The following is an 18938-nucleotide window of genomic DNA, read 5'->3' as shown; positions in this document are numbered from 1 at the left end:
TCCATATCATTACAGCAAGCCATTTCTTGCTAAAAGCCCATTTGATCTTTTTTTAACTAAAAAGGTCAACAACTTTCGGTAAGCGGACATCCTTACACAGAGCACTTTGGGTGTTTAACACTGGTGGTGAAGGTGTTCATCAAATCAGCGGAAGAATCACCTATTTTTTCTCTATATAAATTGTTTATGGACGTTTTCTTAATATTCTCTCACAAAGGACATTTATTTATTTATTTATTTATTTTATACATGTTAAAATAGATGTTATTTCTTTCTAGCACGTTGTATTTACACGCTATTATATAGGTTTTTTGTATAGCACATTGATGCATATTTAAATCATTACTGTTGGGTTTTCATATCTTTATACATTGTAGCTAACAGTAAATTTATTCAGCGCCCCCCGCTATACACATTTTCATATTCACACTGGCTCTCTAACCCAGTTTGGGGGATAGCAGCTTTTTGTAAAAAAATTCTCACAAAAAAAGTTTTTTTGGCGCAAGGTTTTCACATATATAGCCTTCTATTATCAGTAACGAAAAACTACAGCAGCACTGAATGTCTGTTTGGAAAGCATGCTGGATGCAGGGCAGCCCAGCAGCTCAATTGCATACTGGGCAAGTTCTGGCAAGTAGTCTAGTCTCATGATCCAGTAAGCCAGTGGATCGTCGACTGAAAGCTTTCCATCTGTTTTCGCCCCTAGATAATCGTCCACCATTTAATGCAGAGGCTGCCAATGGGATGTGGAAGCTGACAGGCCTGGGTGGCGAGGACTAAAAAAATTGTGAAATGCATCACTTAGGCGGCCGCTTTCTCATCCGCTCCTCTCTTGACCAACAGAATCGTCAGAACTACGTTTTTCACGACACTATAACCTGCCAGAATCTGGAAGAGTGTTAGATAAACTCCTCTTTAATGTGTCCTCAAGAGATTTAATCTTCTGCACTCTCTATGGGGACAAGATGAGTTCTGAGACTTTCCCCGTGTAATGGTGGTCAAGAAGGGTTGACAACTAATATTGATCCTTCTCCTTTACGCCATGAATTCTTGTGTCCTTTTGCAGGCTTTGAAGCATGAGGGAGCTCATGCACTGCAAATTTGCGGAGGCATGAGAAGCAGACTCCTCTGGGTCACTAAGGATTACAGTATCTGGAACTGCCTCCTCCCAGCCATGTACTACTCCCAAGGGTTCTGGGGATGGAAAACCATCTCTTACTGTTTGTAAGCCTCCAAAACTGCTGAGGAGGAGGAGTGCAATCGGCTGCACATGTGCTAAAAAAGCCCAGACAGCAGAGCTGTGTGAAGTGGGCCGGGAGATAACAGCTCCACAGTGATGGAACAGGGTGGCTGCTCTCTACTCTTCCATGATGATTGCCTCGTTGGGGTTGTGCCTCATCCTCACTTTCCTCCTCTGCTCTATCTGGCACCAAAGTCACGTCAGTGACCTCATCATCATCTCCTCCATCCTCATTACCACTGGAGACAACTTGGCAATATGCTATGGCTGGAGGAACATGACTGCCAATTTGTGTACCAGTGTTCTCCCCTCTCTGTAGGCTCGTGTTCCTGCCTTCCTCAACCTCAGAACCAACATCTGGATCAAGTAATACCTGTGCATCGTCAAGGTGCAAGTGGCTGATGCTGTGTTCAAATAACTCAGCTGACTCCTCCATGCCTAATGCTGGGGCTATGCTAGGAATAGCTGTGAACAAGGAGGCAGGTTTAGCCACTCTTGCAGCTGCAGTGGACTGCACACTAGTCTCTGCTTGGGTGACGGAGGATGAGGATGGTTTAGTAAGCCAGTCCACCACCTCCTCTGCATGCTGTGGCTGGATAGCATGGGCAACATCACTAAACAGATGAAATGATGCCCTGCCTGAGGACTGACCATGTCCACCTTTGCCTGTGAACACATACATTGCTGGCCACCTCACAGTGCCATGGGGACGTCTGCCTCTCTTTGTTGTACTCCTAGACATGATGGGGGGAGCTGCGTATTAACTTAATTAAATGTAATAAAGATGTGGAAATGTGTACGTGGATACACTTTAATCAATGGAAAGTGGTGTTTGGTGCATTTTAACTTGAGTACTCATTACACAGACAAACTCCACTGATAATATACTGCAATAAAACTGCACTGATGCACTGAAACATACTGCATCAAACGTGCACTAACGCACTGAAATATACTGTGTTAAGCGTGCACTAACGCACAGACATGTACTACGTTAAATGGCACGTAACGCACTGAACTATACTTTGTTTAACGGGAGGTAACGCACTGACATATACTGTGTTAAGCGTGCACTAACGCAGAGATGTACTGCGTTAAATGACATGTAAAGCACTGAAATATACGGCGTTAAACTTGCAGTAACGCAATGAAATATACTGTGTTAAATGGTCACTACACTCACACTGACTGAACTATCCCTGGATTCACACTAATGTAAAGGTGAATGGTGGTCACACTTTACTCACACTGACTGAACTAATCCTAGATGCGCACTAAACTGATATTCTACACTAACAATAGAATCGCAATAGCACACTAACTGCCCAGTAGCACTGAACAGAGCCCTGTTCTATCTATCTCCACGCTGATATCGCACTAAAAAGGCCGCTATTGAAAGAATACTTTTATAGTGTGGGGCAGGACTAAGAGCAATGAGCCATGATTGGATAGAGTCATCATGACAGCATCCAATCATGGCTCTAAAAGTGCTCTGTGCCCTGATTGGGCAAAGCTTTAATTGCTTCAGCCAATCGGGGTGTTCAATGCACTGTGCGGCGGCGCAATGCATTGTGGCCGTTCGGCGGGCCAAACAAATGGTCGAACACCCCGATAATTCGGGTGATCGGTGAACATGAGAACAGCCAATGTTCAGCCCGAACTCGTGCTTTGAGCCGAACCGTTCGCCTATCCCTGTTACCCAAGTTATACCTTATTTCCATGTTTGCAATGATGTTTAAAACCAATGGTGGATTTTTGTTGTATCCAGTGTCCTTGTTATGTAATTGCACCTAAAAGTTTCAAATATCTTTCTGCTTTCTTCCTACAACATATGGGATGTGGTGCATGAAGTGATTGACTATCCACCTACACCTACCTCTCTAGTATATATGGACATTTTGTTTGTGTGTGTATGTGTTCAACCAATAAAAAAAAAAAGAAAAAAAAACGCACACACACACCTACAAAATGTCCATATATACTAGAGAGGTTGGTGTGGGTGGATTGCCAATCACTTCATGCACCACATCCCATATGTTGTAGAAAGAAAGCGGAAAGATATTTGAGACTTTTAGGGTGCAAATACATCACAAGGACACTGGATACAATAAAAATCTGTCATTTATTTTAAACATTATTAAAATGTTAATTTGATATGTATCAGTTGAAAAACAAAGAAGATACATATGTTTACACTTAAAGTCATCTTATACAGTTCCTGTTTGGTAAAATTCCGACGTGTTTCTCCCAGTTGGGCTTCCTTGGGGGATGTGTTTGTCCGCTGTAGGTCATGCCATTTCCCTAGTGCTCAATATACTACTTCAAGAAATAGCTTGAGATTAGTTTGCTATCATCCAACCTAGTATTGGAGTTCAGTGGGATCACAGGAGACCCAAAAGGACCAAGTTAAACGACATACAAAACAACTACACGCGGGTGGCAGATCCCTTGCAGCTTGGAGCGCAACAGAATCTAAATTACAGAAGTGCAGCGGTAGGCAGTTGATTAACACCCATGTGGCTCCAGCTAAATAACTCTACACCAAGGTCACTCCATGGACCACTTATGTATTTATGCATGTTGATCATATACAGTGGATATAAAAATGTCAGGTTTCTGTGATGTAAAAAAATGAGACAAAGATAAATCATTTCAGAACCTTTTCCACCTTTTAATGTGACCTATAAACTGTACAACTCAATTGAAAAACAAACTGAAATCTTTTAGGGGGGGAGTAAAAATAAGAAAATAAAATAATGTGGTTGCATAAGTGTGCACACCCTGTTATAACTGGGGGATGAAGCTGTGTTTAGAATTAAGCAATCACATTCAAACTCATGTTAAATAGGAGTCAGTACACACCTGTCATCATTTATACTGCCTCTTATTATCCCTAAATAAAGTTCAGCTGTTCTAGTATGTCTTTCCTGGCATTTTCCTAGTCGCATCCTACAGCCATGGTCCGTAGAGAGCTTCCAAAGCATCAGAGGGCTCTTATTGTTAAAAGGTATTAGTCAGGAGAAGGATCCAAAAGTTTTTTAAAGGCATTAGATATACCATGGAACACAGTGAAGACAGTCATCAAGTGGAGAAAATATGGCACAACAGTGACATTAATTACCAAGAACTGGGCGTCCATCCAAAACTGATGAAAAGACAAAAAAAACTGGTCAGGGAGGCTGCCAAGAGGCCTACAGCAACATTAAAGGAGCTGCAGGAATATCTGGCAAGTACTTGCTGTGTGGTACACGTGATAACAATCTTGTCACGTACCTGGTAGGTAGAGCCCGGAATGCAGGGAACGGCCTCTCGTATACCTCCAACTCGGGAACCCCTGATAGTGATGACAGGAGCTTGGGAGTGCGAAGGGGCACAAGTGCCTGACTGGAAGGCTGGAGCATAGGGCTGGATCTGGTAGTCAGCAAGAAAGTGTCCTGTAGTCCGACAGCAGGATGCAGACAGCAGGGAGGGGTCTTGTAGTCCAGCAGCAGGATGTAGACAACAGGGAGGTGTCTTGTAGTCCAGCAGCAGGATGTAGACAGCTGGGAGGTGTCTTGTAGTCCAGCAGCAGGATGTAGACAGCAGGAAGGTGTCTTGTAGTCCAGCAGCAGGATGTAGACAGCAGGGAGGTGTCTTGTAGTCCAGCAGCAGGATGGAGACAGCAGGTTACAGGCAGGCCAGGTCAAACACAGACGGGCAGATCAGGTACAGAAGGTAAATCCAGGAGAATAGCCAAAGCCGAGATCAGGGCAGGCAGCAAACAGGGTAGTCAGGAACAGTCCAAAGGGTATCAGATAGCAAATACAGGGTAACGAGGCAGTAGGGGTCTTCAAGAATGCTGTTGGGGCTATTGCGCATGCGCCGGATGGCGCTTCTGTGCACAGGCACTCTTTTACACCTCAAATTGCAGAAACGTTTGCAGGAAGGCTTTTCCTGACATTGCCCCCCTCCAATGGGCAGCCTCTGAATGCCCAACTGGGCCATTTTACTAGGATGAGCTTTCTTAAAGGCTAGAATTAGTCTTTTGGCGTGGATGTTAGTCTCTGGTTCCCAAGAGTTATCCTCAGGACCGTACCCTTTCCATTTGACCAGATATTGAATTTGGTTGTGTCTTTTCCGGCAATCTATGATTGATTCCACTTCAAATTCCTCCTCACCGTCAATGAGTACAAGTTCAGGAGGACCAGTGTTTCGGTTAAGGAAGGGATCCGGAACTGAAGGTTTAAGGGGGGCCACATGAAAGACTGGATGAAAACGAAATGACTCCGGTAATTTTAATTCATAGGCCACATCGTTGATCTTCCTTATCACTGAGAAGGGACCCACAAACTTAGGGCCCAGTTTCTTGGAAGGGCACGCCAACTGCAGATTCAGGGTAGACAGCCAGACATGATCTCCTATCTTCAGATTAAGCTCCCCTCTCCTTTTCTTATCAAATGTCGCCTTGTTTCGTTCCTGAGTCTTTGACATGGTCTCTTGGAGTAGCCTGTTGTTAGCACTGAAAAAACTCAAGGTTTCCTGGACAGCTGGTACCGAACATTCCGGAACGTTGTTGGACAAAAACAAGGGATGAAAACCATAGTTCGCAAAAAATGGAGACTGATTAGTTGCAGAGTGAACAGAATTATTGTAGGCGAACTCAGCCAGAAGTAATAGGGGAACCCAGTCATCTTGGGAAAAACAGGAATAGCACCATAAGTATTGTTCCAAGGTCTGGTTAGTTCGTTCAGTCTGACCATTAGTCTGAGGATGGTAAGCAGAAGAGAAGGAGAGGTCAATCTCCAGGGATCCACATAGAGCTCTCCAGTAATTTGGAGGTAAATTGCACCCCTCGATCAGACACAATATTTGCAGGTATACCATGGAGCCTTACAATTTCTTTAATAAAGATCCTCGCAGTCTCTGAAGCAGAAGGGGTACCCTTCATGGGCAAGAAGTGGACCATCTTGGAAAGTCTGTCAACCACTACGAAAATAGTGGTGTAGCCCTCGGATGGTGGTAATTCAACGATAAAATCCATGGAGATCATCCTCCATGGTCTTTCTGGAACAGGAAGAGGTCTTAGCAACCCCCAAGTCTTGGTCTTGCTGCCCTTGTTTTGGATGCAGGTAATGCATGATTCCACATAGTGTTTACAATCCTCTCCCAACTGAGGCCACCAGAATGTGCATTGGAGCAGTTCGGAGGTCTTGTGTATCCCGAAGTGGCCAGCTAACTTGTGATCATGGCAGGATTTGAGAACAGCAACCCGTGTTTGTTGAGGCACTAAGATTTTATCCTTGTGCCTTAGTAATTCGTCTCTGGACTGTAGAGGGACATCTGCTGGAAGGGGAGTTGCTGAAGATGCCTGTCTGATTTGGGACAGCAGATCTCCCTGAAGCATCAGAAAGTTCCCAGGAGCAAGAATGGTATCTGGGGAAGAAGGAGCTTCAGGCTCACTGAACATCCGGGACAGTGCATCAGGTTTGGTATTTTTTGATCCCGGTCTGTAAGTGATGTGGTAAGTGAACCTCGTGAAGAAAAGTGCCCATCTGGCCTGGCGTGGTTTCAATCTTTTGGCAACCTTCAGGTATTCCAGGTTCTTGTGGTCGGTGTACACCAGAATAGGGTGGGCCGCTCCCTCCAGAAGATAGCGCCATTCCTCAAGTGCGGCCTTGATTGCTAGTAGCTCCCTGTCCCCAACATCATAATTCCTTTCGGCTTCGGTTAACCTGCGGGAGAAGAACGCCACTGGGTGTAATAAAGCCTTGGAGCCCTGTCTCTGTGAAAGTACCGCTCCTACTGCTATCTCGGAAGCATCTACCTCCAATATGTAGGGTAAAGCTGGATCGGGGTGTTTGGAGGCAGACACAAATTGATCTTTCAAGGAAGTAAAAGCAGCTTGAGCCTCAGGAGACCATTGGAACCGGGTGCCTTGCCGAGTCAGTCTTGTGATGGGAGTGATGATGGAAGAAAATCCCTTGATGAATTTACGATAGAAATTTGCAAATCCCACAAAGCGCTGTACTCCCTTCTTGTCCGTCGGGGCCAGCCAATTCAAGATGGCAGAGACCTTCTGTGGATCCATCTTGATACCATCTATGGAGATGATCAGACCCAGAAACTGAATGCTTTGGCGTTCGAATTCGCACTTCTCGGGTTTGACGTACAGGCCATGTTGGCGGAGCCGGGCTAGAACTTTCTTGACATGCTCTTGGTGGATAGACAGGGAGGAGGAGAAGATCAGGATGTCATCCAGATATACTATGACGAACAGATCAAGGTAGTCTCTAAAGATGTCATTCACGAAGTGTTGGAAAGTGGCAGGAGCATTACATAACCCAAAGGGCATCACCAGGTATTCAAAGTGTCCGAAGCGGGTGCGGAAGGCAGTCTTCCATTCGTCCCCGATCCGGATCCGGTCTAAGTTGTATGCTCCCCAAAGATCAAGTTTGGTGAATATAGCGGCACTTCCCAGCCTCTGAACCAGTTCGGGTACCAAGGGTAAGGGGTACCGGTTTTTGATTGTAATTTTATTAAGGTCCCGGTAATCTACGCAAGGGCATAGAGAATGGTCTTTTTTCTCCACGAAGAAGATTCCTGCTCCTGCCGGAGACGTGGAAGGCCGTATGAACCCCTTTTCCAGATTCTCATCAATGTACTTTTTAAGCATACCAAGCTCACGTTCAGTTAAGGGAAAAATTCGCCCAAAGGGGACCTCTGCCCCGGGAAGAAGTTCAATTGGGCAGTCATAGGGTCTGTGTGGGGGAAGTGTTTCTGCCCCCTTCCGACTGAATACATTCAGGAAATCACGGTATGCATCTGGAATGGTTTGGCAGGTTTCAGCATCGGTCTCCAGACAAAGCAGGGAAGATGGAATGGTAGTAGATCCCTGTAGACGATGCTGACGGCAGTAGGGAGAGGGAAAACTGATTTTTCCAGTGGACCAGTCAATTCGTGGGTTGTGAGCTTTGAGCCAGGGCATGCCCAGTATGATGGGAAACAGGGGTGACTCAATGATATCAAGACGGAGTAGTTCCCAGTGGTTGCCGGAAATGATGGTGTCTAAAAGAACTGTCTCTTATGTTACAGGCCCAGATTTAATAGCCGATCTGTCGGCCAGGTGTACAGACATTCCCTGTGTTCTGGGTGGTAGAGGGATCTGGAACTTGTGAGCAAAAGATAAGTCCATAAATCCGCTACAGGCTCCGGAGTCAATTATAGCGGTTGCCCGGATGTTCCCTCCTGGAAGCTGCAGAGAAATGGGAACAGCCAGGTGAGTGGTATTGTTAAACACAGCAGACAAAGAGGTAGAAGAGAAGGTAGTGTGCTTACAGGTCTTTGTAGGACAAGTACTCACGTAATGTCCAGATTCCCCGCAATACAGGCAGAGGTTGTTAGCCCGCCGGTGTTGTCGTTCTTCAGGGGTGAGTGAAGGACGAATCAAGCCAAGTTGCATCGGTTAAAAAGTATCAGTAGGGGTGTGTGCAGGAGGATTTGGCACACGTGGCAACATCCATACCGGGCGAGAGGGACCAGCTGCACGTTCCGCCCTGCGTTCCCTTAGGCGTCTGTCAATTTGGATCGACAGGTTGATGAGGTCTTCAAGTGCGGCCGGAATGCCCACCCGGGCTAATTCATCTTTTAATGGTTCAGAAAGTCCCATGCGAAACTGGTAGCGTAGGGGCGGCGTCGTTCCAGTTTGTGTCGGGACTCCAACGTCTGAATTCAGATGCATAGTCCTCCGCCGCCCTACGGCCCTGCTGAAGTGAGAACAGTGCTGCTTCCGCGGTAGCTGCCTGTTGTGGATCTTCATATAGGAGAGCCATGGCTAGGAAGAAGGTATCCAGGTGGTCGAGGCAGTTATTCTTCTGCTCCAGAAGACGATTGGCCCATGCCTGGGTTTCGCCCAGTAGGAGGGAAATGACAAACCCCACTTTAGTGGTTTCTAAGGAAAAAGTTCTGGGCTGTAATGTGAAAAAAAGTTCACAGGCATTACGGAATGCCCTAAACTTGCTGCGATCCCCGGAGAACCTTTCTGGTGTGGGTACTTTGGGTTCAGGAGGTAACATGACCACTGAGGGAGCAGTAGGTGGACCCGGAGCTGGGGTGGAGAGAACTTGAACACGTTCTTCTAGTTGCTTATAACCGTCTTGTAAGTCTTTGACAGCTTGCGTGAGTCCAGCTAGATGACGGCATAAGTCCTCCATGCGCGACGTCCCCTACGTAGGCTCGGACATGGCTGTCCGGTACTGTCACGTACCTGGTAGGTAGAGCCCGGAATGCAGGGAACGGCCTCTCGTATACCTCCGGGAACCCCTGGTAGTGATGACAGGAGCTCGGGAGTGCGAAGGGGCACAAGTGCCTGACTGGAAGGCTGGAGCAGAGGGCTGGATCTGGTAGTCAGCAAGAAGGTGTCCTGTAGTCCGACAGCAGGATGCAGACAGCAGGGAAGTGTCTTGTAGTCCAGCAGCAGGATGTAGACAGCAGGGAGGTGTCTTGTAGTCCAGCAGCAGGATGGAGACAGCAGGGTACAGGCAGGCCGGGTCAAACACAGGCGGGCAGATCAGGTACAGAAGGTAAATCCAGGAGAATAGTCAAAGTCAAAAGCCGAGATCAGGGCAAGCAGCAAACAGGGTAGTCAGGAACAGTCCAACGGGTATCAAATAGCAAATACAGGGTAACGAGGCAGTAGGGGTCTTCAGGAACGCTGTAGACCGGACAGCAAGGCAGCAATGGAACAGTCCCCTTTAAATAGCACATCTTGGCGCCAAGTGCTGTCACAGGGAGCGTGCGCGCCCGTGCACCGCTATTGGCGCTGTTGCGCATGCACGTGCACCGGATGGCGCTTCTGTGCACAGGCACTCTTTTACACCTCAAATTGCAGAAACATTTGCGGGAAGGCTTTTCCTGACAAATCTCCTGTATTCTTCATAAGTCTGGGCTATGGGGTAGAATGGCAAGACAGAAGCCTTTTCTTACGAAGAAAAACATCCAATTTTGCAAAAGCACATCTGAAGTCTCCCAAAAGCATGCGTTATGGTCTAACTTTTTGGCCATAATTCCAAAAGAGATGTTTGGCGCAAAAACAACACTGCACATCACTGTTACCCGTTTATTATATTTGATTTATTATAATTGAGATTTAATATCTCTCAGATATGATTTGGGTTAAATGAGAGTTCTTTGACCATGAGTGAAAGCTTTAACACAATAACAACAATTTTTTGGTAAGTAGTAAGCAGGTCTAAACTAATACACAGCAATCTATTTGTACAGGAAAAGGGTAAAAATCACGGATTACATCTACAAACAGTAGGACAGAAAAGACATAAGACAAACATATTTAGTTAAAAGGCAGACATTTCATAGTTACCAGGCTACAGCCCACACAGGTTCCATTCAGGTGGTTGCTCTACAATAGAGTGTGTGCTTCCCTCCCATCTAGTCTGTGTATATCATTACAGGCTGATGCCCCATTGGTTGAAATGATGTGGCTCTGATTGGTGAGCCTCCCTATTCCTGGTCAAGAATTGGCTACAACTCCAATCTCTATACTTTGCATAAGCCAGCCCCCTTTAATGCAAATCCTTGTTACTATTCTGAGCGGGAGATTTAACTTGACCTTTTTCAGGGAAGTTAAGTATTGATGATGGGTTGGCCACCTTCATTGCATATCTAAACATGGGATCCTTTGAAGTGAATATGTGTAGAACAAAGAGGTTTGGGTCCCATTGTTTAGATACACAAACTCAGGCACCGCATTGTCTGTCTAACAGAGTCTTCTGTGAAGCTATCTAACCCACCCACATTGATACAAATCTAAATGAAATATATTCATGATTACAATATTTTACAGCTATTAATGGAGATTTCACATAAACTCATAAGGAAACATCACCAAAAGAACACCATACCCACCGTGAAGCATGGTGGTGGAAGCATTGAGCTTTGGGGCTGTTTTTCTTTAGCTGGAACAGGGGCCTTAGTCAAAGTAGAGGGAATTATGAACAGTTCGAAATACCAGTCAATATTGGCAAAAAATCTTCAGACTTCTGCTAGAAAGCTGAACATGAAGAGGAACTTCATCTTTCAGCATAACAATGATCCAAAGCATACATCCAAATCAAACCAACAAAGGAATGGCTTCACCAGAAGAAGATTAAAGTTTTGGAATGGCCCAGCCAGAGCCCAGACCTGAATTCAATTGAAAATCCGTGGGGTGATCTGAAGAGGACTGTGCACAGGAGATGCCCTCGCAATCTGACAGATTTGGAGTGTTTTTGCAATGTAGAGTGGGCAAATATTGCCAAGATGTGCCATGCTGATAGAATAATACCCAAAAAAGACTGGGTACTTTAATAAAACCAAAAGGTGCTTCAAAAAAGTATTTGTTTAAGGGTGTGCACACTTATGCAAACACATTATTTTATTTTTTATTTTTACTTCCCTCCACCTAAAAGATTTCAGTTTGTTGTTCAACTGAGTTGTACAGTTTATAGGTCACATTAATGGTGGAAAAAGTTTTGAAATTATTTACCTTTATCTCATTTTTTTTACATCACAGAAACCTGACATTTTAACATGGGTGTGTAGACTTCTTATATCCACTGTAGCCCCTTCTCTAGAAAAAATAAATTCAGTTCAGCAAATCTTTCCTCATAGCTGAGCCCCTCCATGCCTCTTATTAGCTTGGTTTCCTTTTTCAGCTCTCTCTCTCTCTCTCTCTCTCTCTCTCTCTCTCTCTCTCTCGTCTATACCTCTTTTAATACAAGAAAGTATTTTGTTAGCTTTAGAAACTGCAGCTTGGAATTGCATGCTTTTATTAAAGTGGTGGTAACCCTAAAAAAAACACATGTAACTGTCCCTTTAAGGCATGAGATATAGCGCAGTGCTTTTGCCATGTCAATTGTCCCTCTCTGTTGTACAATACCTGGTTGATCCTGCCTGTTCCTGTCTTCCCCTGTTTAAGCTGACCACGTTTCTCATGGCTGCTGATCCATGATACTGTGGTCAGTTTACATGCCTCCATCATCCAGCTCACACCTCATTGTCTCTACATCTCCCTCTTCCCCATCTGAGGTCACCTAAGAGAAGGATTTGGAGAGGAAACAACCAGGACTTCTCCAATTCAGTCCTGCCTTCTCCAGAGGAGTGGTTATGGACTATTACGGTACCTCATAAACACAAACAGGATAAATAAAATTTCAGTTTATTCAAAAAATAGACGTATTAAAAAGTCCATATATGGACATAAGTATGTATAAGCAATAATATAATACAATCATGTTTACAGTAATGTTGATAGGGATAGCAATTTACAGTGCCCGCAAGGGTAAGTGAAGGCAGGTTTGTAAGTACTTGTGAACGTGACCGCGACAGTTTCGCGGTCAAGCTGCTTCTTCAGAAGGCGTCCTAGTACACTTTCTACAGGGTGAAATAATCAGCATTACAAATACAGCTACAAGATATATAATATATGTAAAGAAGATGGAAAGGCATAGCATTGGAGTAATTAATCAATGGTTTGTATTTGCACTCACCAACCACTGCCTCTGGGGGCTGGAACGACACTTGTGAGACGCCCTCGCCGGGCGTTCCCCCAGGGGCAGGCAAGGGGGGTAGTTTGCCAAAATATACTGATGTAAAAATAAAAATAATTATGAGTAAAAAATCAGAAAATCATCTATAATTCAAGGAGTGAAAGCCACCTCCGTGAATAAAGTGGGGATGATCGTGGAGGAAAGTAGGGGGGAGGGAGAGGGAAAGGAGGGAAAGGAAAAGGGGGGGAGGGGGAAAGAAGGAAGGACTGATGAGTGCAGAGGGGGAGGGAAAGAATAGTGGAACAAAGAGAGAGAGCGGGGACGGGAGAGGAGAAGGGGGGGAGGGAGGGGGGGGAAACCTAAAGGGTGGACTTGATGGACTTGTGTCTTTTTTCAACCTCACCAACTATGTAAGGTAACAATGAATACATTTTATCTTTCCATTACATCATTGTTTTTATACCTGTTTCCCAGCTGATTTTTTAGACTTTAATTTTAGACTTTGCATCAGCACATCATATCTATGATGGAATAAACATTGTTGGATCATCATTCCATGGTTAAAAGTGGCTGTTTTTATGACTACTACACTTTGGATCTTACTCATAGAGCACTGCTTATAGTTCTTTTTGTTTGTTCCACATTATTCCAGTGTTGTGCCAGTTGCACTGAGTTTGATCATTATTAACCACGGATTGTTTACGTCACAGCTACATCCAATCATACATGACCCTACAGTCCTTTGTAGCGCTTCAGGGTATTTTTTGTTTCACATTTCCCTCTATGCCAATCAGTTCAGTAGTCTGTGTGAGACCCGATTCCCCCAACCCCCATGCCCCTCTCCTCTCATGCCTGTGTATTACCTGCAGCTGCCCCAGTGCTTGTAAAATAGTCACATGTATTATTTACTTTGATCCTATCTGTTTTAGGTCCCTGTTCAGTACAATGTGTGTGTGTGTTCCTGAAATTATAATACTAAATACCTTCTTTGCAGTGCCCTGCTGTGCAGATATGTGACCTTCCTCTGCTGGCTTGCATTCATCAGCGGGAAATCTCAGCCCCTCCCACTGTACTCAAACGGAAGGAAAGCAGAGGAAGGTCACATGACAGCACAGTAGGGCTCTGCAAAGAAGGTATTTAGCATTATAATTTTAGGAAAACACACACTGTACTGAACAGTGACCTAAAACAGAGAGGATCAAGCTAATTAATATTTACAACCACTTTAAGGCTTCATATACACATAGCCTACTTTGACCACCAGCCGTGGGAAAAAGCAAAAAGTGGCAAAATCGTGGAGTGATTTTGCTGCGATTTGCAGCTGGTGGTCAAAACGTTCCCATACTGAACGCGATTCTTCCACGTTCAGGAGAGGGAGGTTGAACCTCCCCTAACCACAGCATCTCTCAAACAAGCCTAGAAGCCTATGTGTACATTGACACATAGGCTTTTATAGAGTTGAGTTTCGGAGCTTTGGCAAAAAAAAATGCCAAAAGCTCCTAAACTCAATTTTAGGAGCTGTAGTGTACATGGAGCCTAAGTCTGATATACCAGAACACCCAGATCCTTCTCCACTGACTCTCCCAGCTGCTCTCCTCCTAGTGTTTGACGCATCCATGTTTTTAGCCCCCAAGTGCATATCTTTACATTTATCAGCATTAACCTCATTTTCCACTGAGGTTGCCCATGCATTGAAGTCAGCTTGTAAGTTGGAGACCCCCTGTAAAGACATAGATTTACTGCATAGCTTGTTGTCATTTGCAAACACTGAAATTGTACTCTTAATTCAAGACCCTATATCATTTATAAATATGTTAAAAAGAACAGGTCCCAGCACAGAGCCTTGGGTTACAACACCAATAACCTTAGACCATTCAGAGTATGAATCATTTAACACTATGCTCTGAAAACTGTCTTTTAGACCGTTTTCTATCCATTTACAAACAGAATTTTCTAAGCCTGTAGACTCTAATTTATATATTAGTCGCGTGTGGGGAACTGTGTCAAAATCTTTGGAAAAATCCAAATATAATACGTCCACAGACGCTCCTTTGTCTATGTTTTTGCTTACCACCTCATAAAAAGAATTCGCATTTGTTTGAAAACCTTGGTCTTTCATGAATTCACGCTGAAAAAAAACTCTTCTAACTCCTTATTAAACTCTCAAGTATCTTCCCGACTATAGAAGTTAAACTAACTCGTCTGTACTTACTTGGTAAAGACTTTGATCCCTTTTTAAATATAGGCACCACAGTGGCTTTACCAGTGGTGTATTTTGTTTTTGTGCTGCCCTAGGCAAGACTAAAATCCGGTGCCTCCCCATCTAAATTTGTCCCACCCCAGCAACAGTATACTGTTCTTGTCTCAGCGTCTGATGAGGAAGCTGCAGTCTTTCGCAGTGAACAGCTGCGGCTTCCTCACCAGATGCTGAGACATGATTCGTCCAAGTGCCACATACACTCACCGGACACTTTATTAGGTACACCTGTTCATTTGCTTGGTAAAACAAATTGCTAATCAGTCAATCACATGGCAGCAACTCAATGCATTTAGACATCTAGATGTAGTGAAGATGACTTGCTGAAGTTTAAACTGAGCATCAGAATGGGGTACAAAGGGAATTTAAGTGACTTTGAACATGGCATGGTTGTTGGTGCCATACGGGCTGGTCTGAGTATTTCAAAAACTGCTGATCTAATGGGATTTTCACGCAAACCATCTCTATGGTTTACAGAGAATGGTCCAAAAATGAGAAAATATCCAGTAAGCAGCAGTTGTGTGGACGAAAATGCCTTGTTGATGTCAGAGGAGAGTGGGCAAACTTCGAGATGATAGAAAGGCAACAGTAACTCATATAACCACTTGTTACAACCAAGGTATGCAGAATACCATCTCTGAACGCACAACATATTGAGCCTTGAAGCCGATGGGCTACAGCACCAGAAGTCCACACCGGGTGCCACTCTTGTCAGCTAAGAACAGGAAACTGAGCCCACAATTCCCACAGGCTCACCAAAATTGGACAATAGAAGATTAGAAAAATGTTGCCTGGTCTGATGAGTCTCAATTTTGGCTGTGATATTCAGATGGTAGGGCCAGGATTTGGCATAAACAACATGAGAGCATGGATCCATCCTCACTTGTATCAACGGTTCAGGCAGGTGGTGGTGGTGTAATTGTGTGGGGGATAATTTCTTGCCACACTTTGTGCCCCTTAGTACCAATTGAGCTTTGTTTAAACACCACAGCCTACCTGAATGTTGTTACTGACCATGTCCATCCCTTTATGCCTACAGTGTACCCTTCTTGTGGTGGCTACATGGATAATGCACTATGTCACAAAGCTTAAATCATCTCAGTCCAATAGAGCACCTTTGGGATGTGGTGGAACCGAACAAATCTGCAGCAACTGCATGATGCTATCATGTCAATATGGACCAAAATTTTTGAGGAATGTTTCCAACACCTTGTTGAATCTATGCCATGAAGAATTAAGGCAGTTCTGAAGGCAAAAGGAGGTCCAACCCAGTACTAGCAAGGTGTATCTAATAAAGTTGCCAGTGAGTGTATGAAGTTAATAGGGCAAAGGACGGGGTCAGCAGGGCAGGGAATGGGGTCAGCGGGGCAAAGGACAGTGTCAGTAGGAGATGTGAAGGAATCTCTGCATGGATCAAAAACAAAACACAGAGCGCCACTCTAAGTACAGCATCAAAAAGAAACAACCAGTTTATTAGACAAATGGCAACTTACATGTAAAGAAAAGGATTGTGCTTGTCAGACCCATCATGGGTTGGGAGTATCACAGCACGGAAAAGATCTGTAGATTCCAGAGCATAAGCTAATCAGGAGAAGGGCTGCCAGACAGATCACTGTGTTCCGGGAAGCCCGGTGCCTCCTGTAGTCGTGGCACGCCGAACATCGGTAGCTGGGGGTGACGTCTGTGCCTGAAGCAGGAAGGGGGTTTGGCTAGCACAATTCTGAGGCTCCCACAGCTCATTTGTCAAAACACTACAGAAGGCTCTGGGATCCTCCGGAACATGGTGATCTGTCTGGCGGTCCTTCTGCCGACTAATTAAAGAGCTGCCTCTGCACTTCTGGCTGGGGGTGGCGCCACCCCCCCTGAAAATGCCACCCAAGGCAAATGCCTTGTTTGCCTTGCGGTAGATATGCCCCTTGGCTTTACACCAATCTAGTGGTACCATGCCAGTCATTAAATAGTCTCTAAAAATTAGAAACCATGGCTTAAATATAGTGTAATGAATAATTCTGTGCTTCCCAAAAAGGAGAGCAGCTAACACAGCTAATAGGATATTTGCACTAGAAAGGAAACAAAAAAGTGGAGCGCTAATGTGAAAGGTGAAACATCCGCATCATATGTGCAATAATGACTGGTGCATCATCAAACTTCCAAATGAAAAGACATCAAAAGTAAGTGGTATGAGTCCCATATATGTGAGTAACTTCATATGAAGTTCATGACAGTGTACATGTAAAATCTTGCAGTGAAGAAAACACCACCACCAACAATAGGAAGGCTTACCGGAACGTTTGAACCCAAAGGAACGTATGTTCAATGAGTCAAACAAGCATGTGTTGTAAAACAGCCAATGGAAAGGTGGAATTCTGTGAGAGTTGCAAGGAAGACGTGCGATAATCCATGAACCGGTATCTCCTTCATAAGTGATGCTCCAAATACGTGCGTAACAGTTGGGTTAAATGGAAAGGAACAAAAAAAAGGCCACATAGTGTGATTCCCTATAAAAACGTACCGAATTTATTAAAAAGAGATAAACTCACATTTAAGTAGATAAAACAGCACTGTGTAAATGAAATGGCGGCAGTGGGGTCCTACCCGACGTGTTTCGTCTCCTTGGTCACCCCCAGACGATGACCAAGGAGACAAAACGCGTTGGGTGGTGGTGTTTTCTTCACTTCAAGATTTTATGTGTACAATGTCATGATCTTCATATGAAGATGCTCACATATATGGGACTCATACCACTTAATTTTGATGTCTTTTCATTTGGAAGTTTGATGATGCACCAGTCATTTTTGCACATATGATGCGGATGTTTCACCTTTCATATTAGCGCTACACTTTTTTGTTTCCTTCCATGGCTTAAATATGGCAGAGCTCAGCTCTTTGAGGACCCTTGAGTGTAAGCCATCTGCTGCAGGTGCTTTATTCACCTTTATTTTGTCTAAATGTTTCTGGAGCATGCCAATTTTGAGCAATTGTAGATCGTTTGTCTATACCATCCCAATTAAGGACGTGAGCTTTCCCATTTTTCTTTGCATACACAGAACTGAAGAAGGTATTTAAAGGAGAAGTCCAGCTTTTAGACTGGGCTTCTCCTATGGGTCACAAGAGTGCAATTTGTTTTGCACTCCTGTGACCCGTTTTCATCGGAGAACGGTCTGTAGTCCGCTCTCCGCTGACATCACCGGAATTAGTCCAGGTTTAGAAAGTCTGGATCCACCAGCTGCATGGACTGATGGCAGTCTCAGCCTCTCAGCGAGCCGCTGAAACGGCCGCTCACCACCCCTCCACAGCTCTCTCTTCTCTCCCTTTTCTTTGAAATCCCTGTATTTCCGTTGATGATCTCACTGCTCCCGCCAATGGTTCCATGGCCAAGTATCTGGATTATAAGATCTCCACAGATCGCGCCATCCAATCTCTACAAGCAGTTGGGCTAATCGCCCCTCTGGTACTCTTTCCGCGCGGGTCACGGGCGGAAATCGGTCCATGCTGCTATCTAGAACTGCATTGAAATCGCCCACCGCTATTATAGGAATATCCACCATACCATCCACAAACTCCAACAAATCCAGCATGATCTCTGTTTTAAATGGAGGAGGGATATAAACATTTGCTATCACCAGAGATTTATTTTCAACAACACAACTCAGAAAGACATACCTTCCCAACGTGTCTATCCTAGCTTCCCTGCAGGAAAATGAGATACCTCTCCTCACCAAGATACTCACCCCTCTTGAATAAGAGGTATGAACCGAGTGATACTGTTCTTGGAATTTGTTACTCCGAACATATAATTTAGTCTCATTAGTGAGGTGAGTTTCCTGCAGGCAAGCCAGTTCAACACCATAATTTTCCATCACCGAAAATACAGCTGCCCTCTTAACAGGGTCACTCATACCCCTAATGTTCCACAAAC

The sequence above is a fragment of the Aquarana catesbeiana genome, linkage group LG13 (genome assembly GCF_042186555.1).
Source record: "Aquarana catesbeiana isolate 2022-GZ linkage group LG13, ASM4218655v1, whole genome shotgun sequence".
Taxonomy (NCBI): domain Eukaryota; kingdom Metazoa; phylum Chordata; class Amphibia; order Anura; family Ranidae; genus Aquarana; species Aquarana catesbeiana.
Note: the sequence above shows the minus strand (reverse complement) of the source record.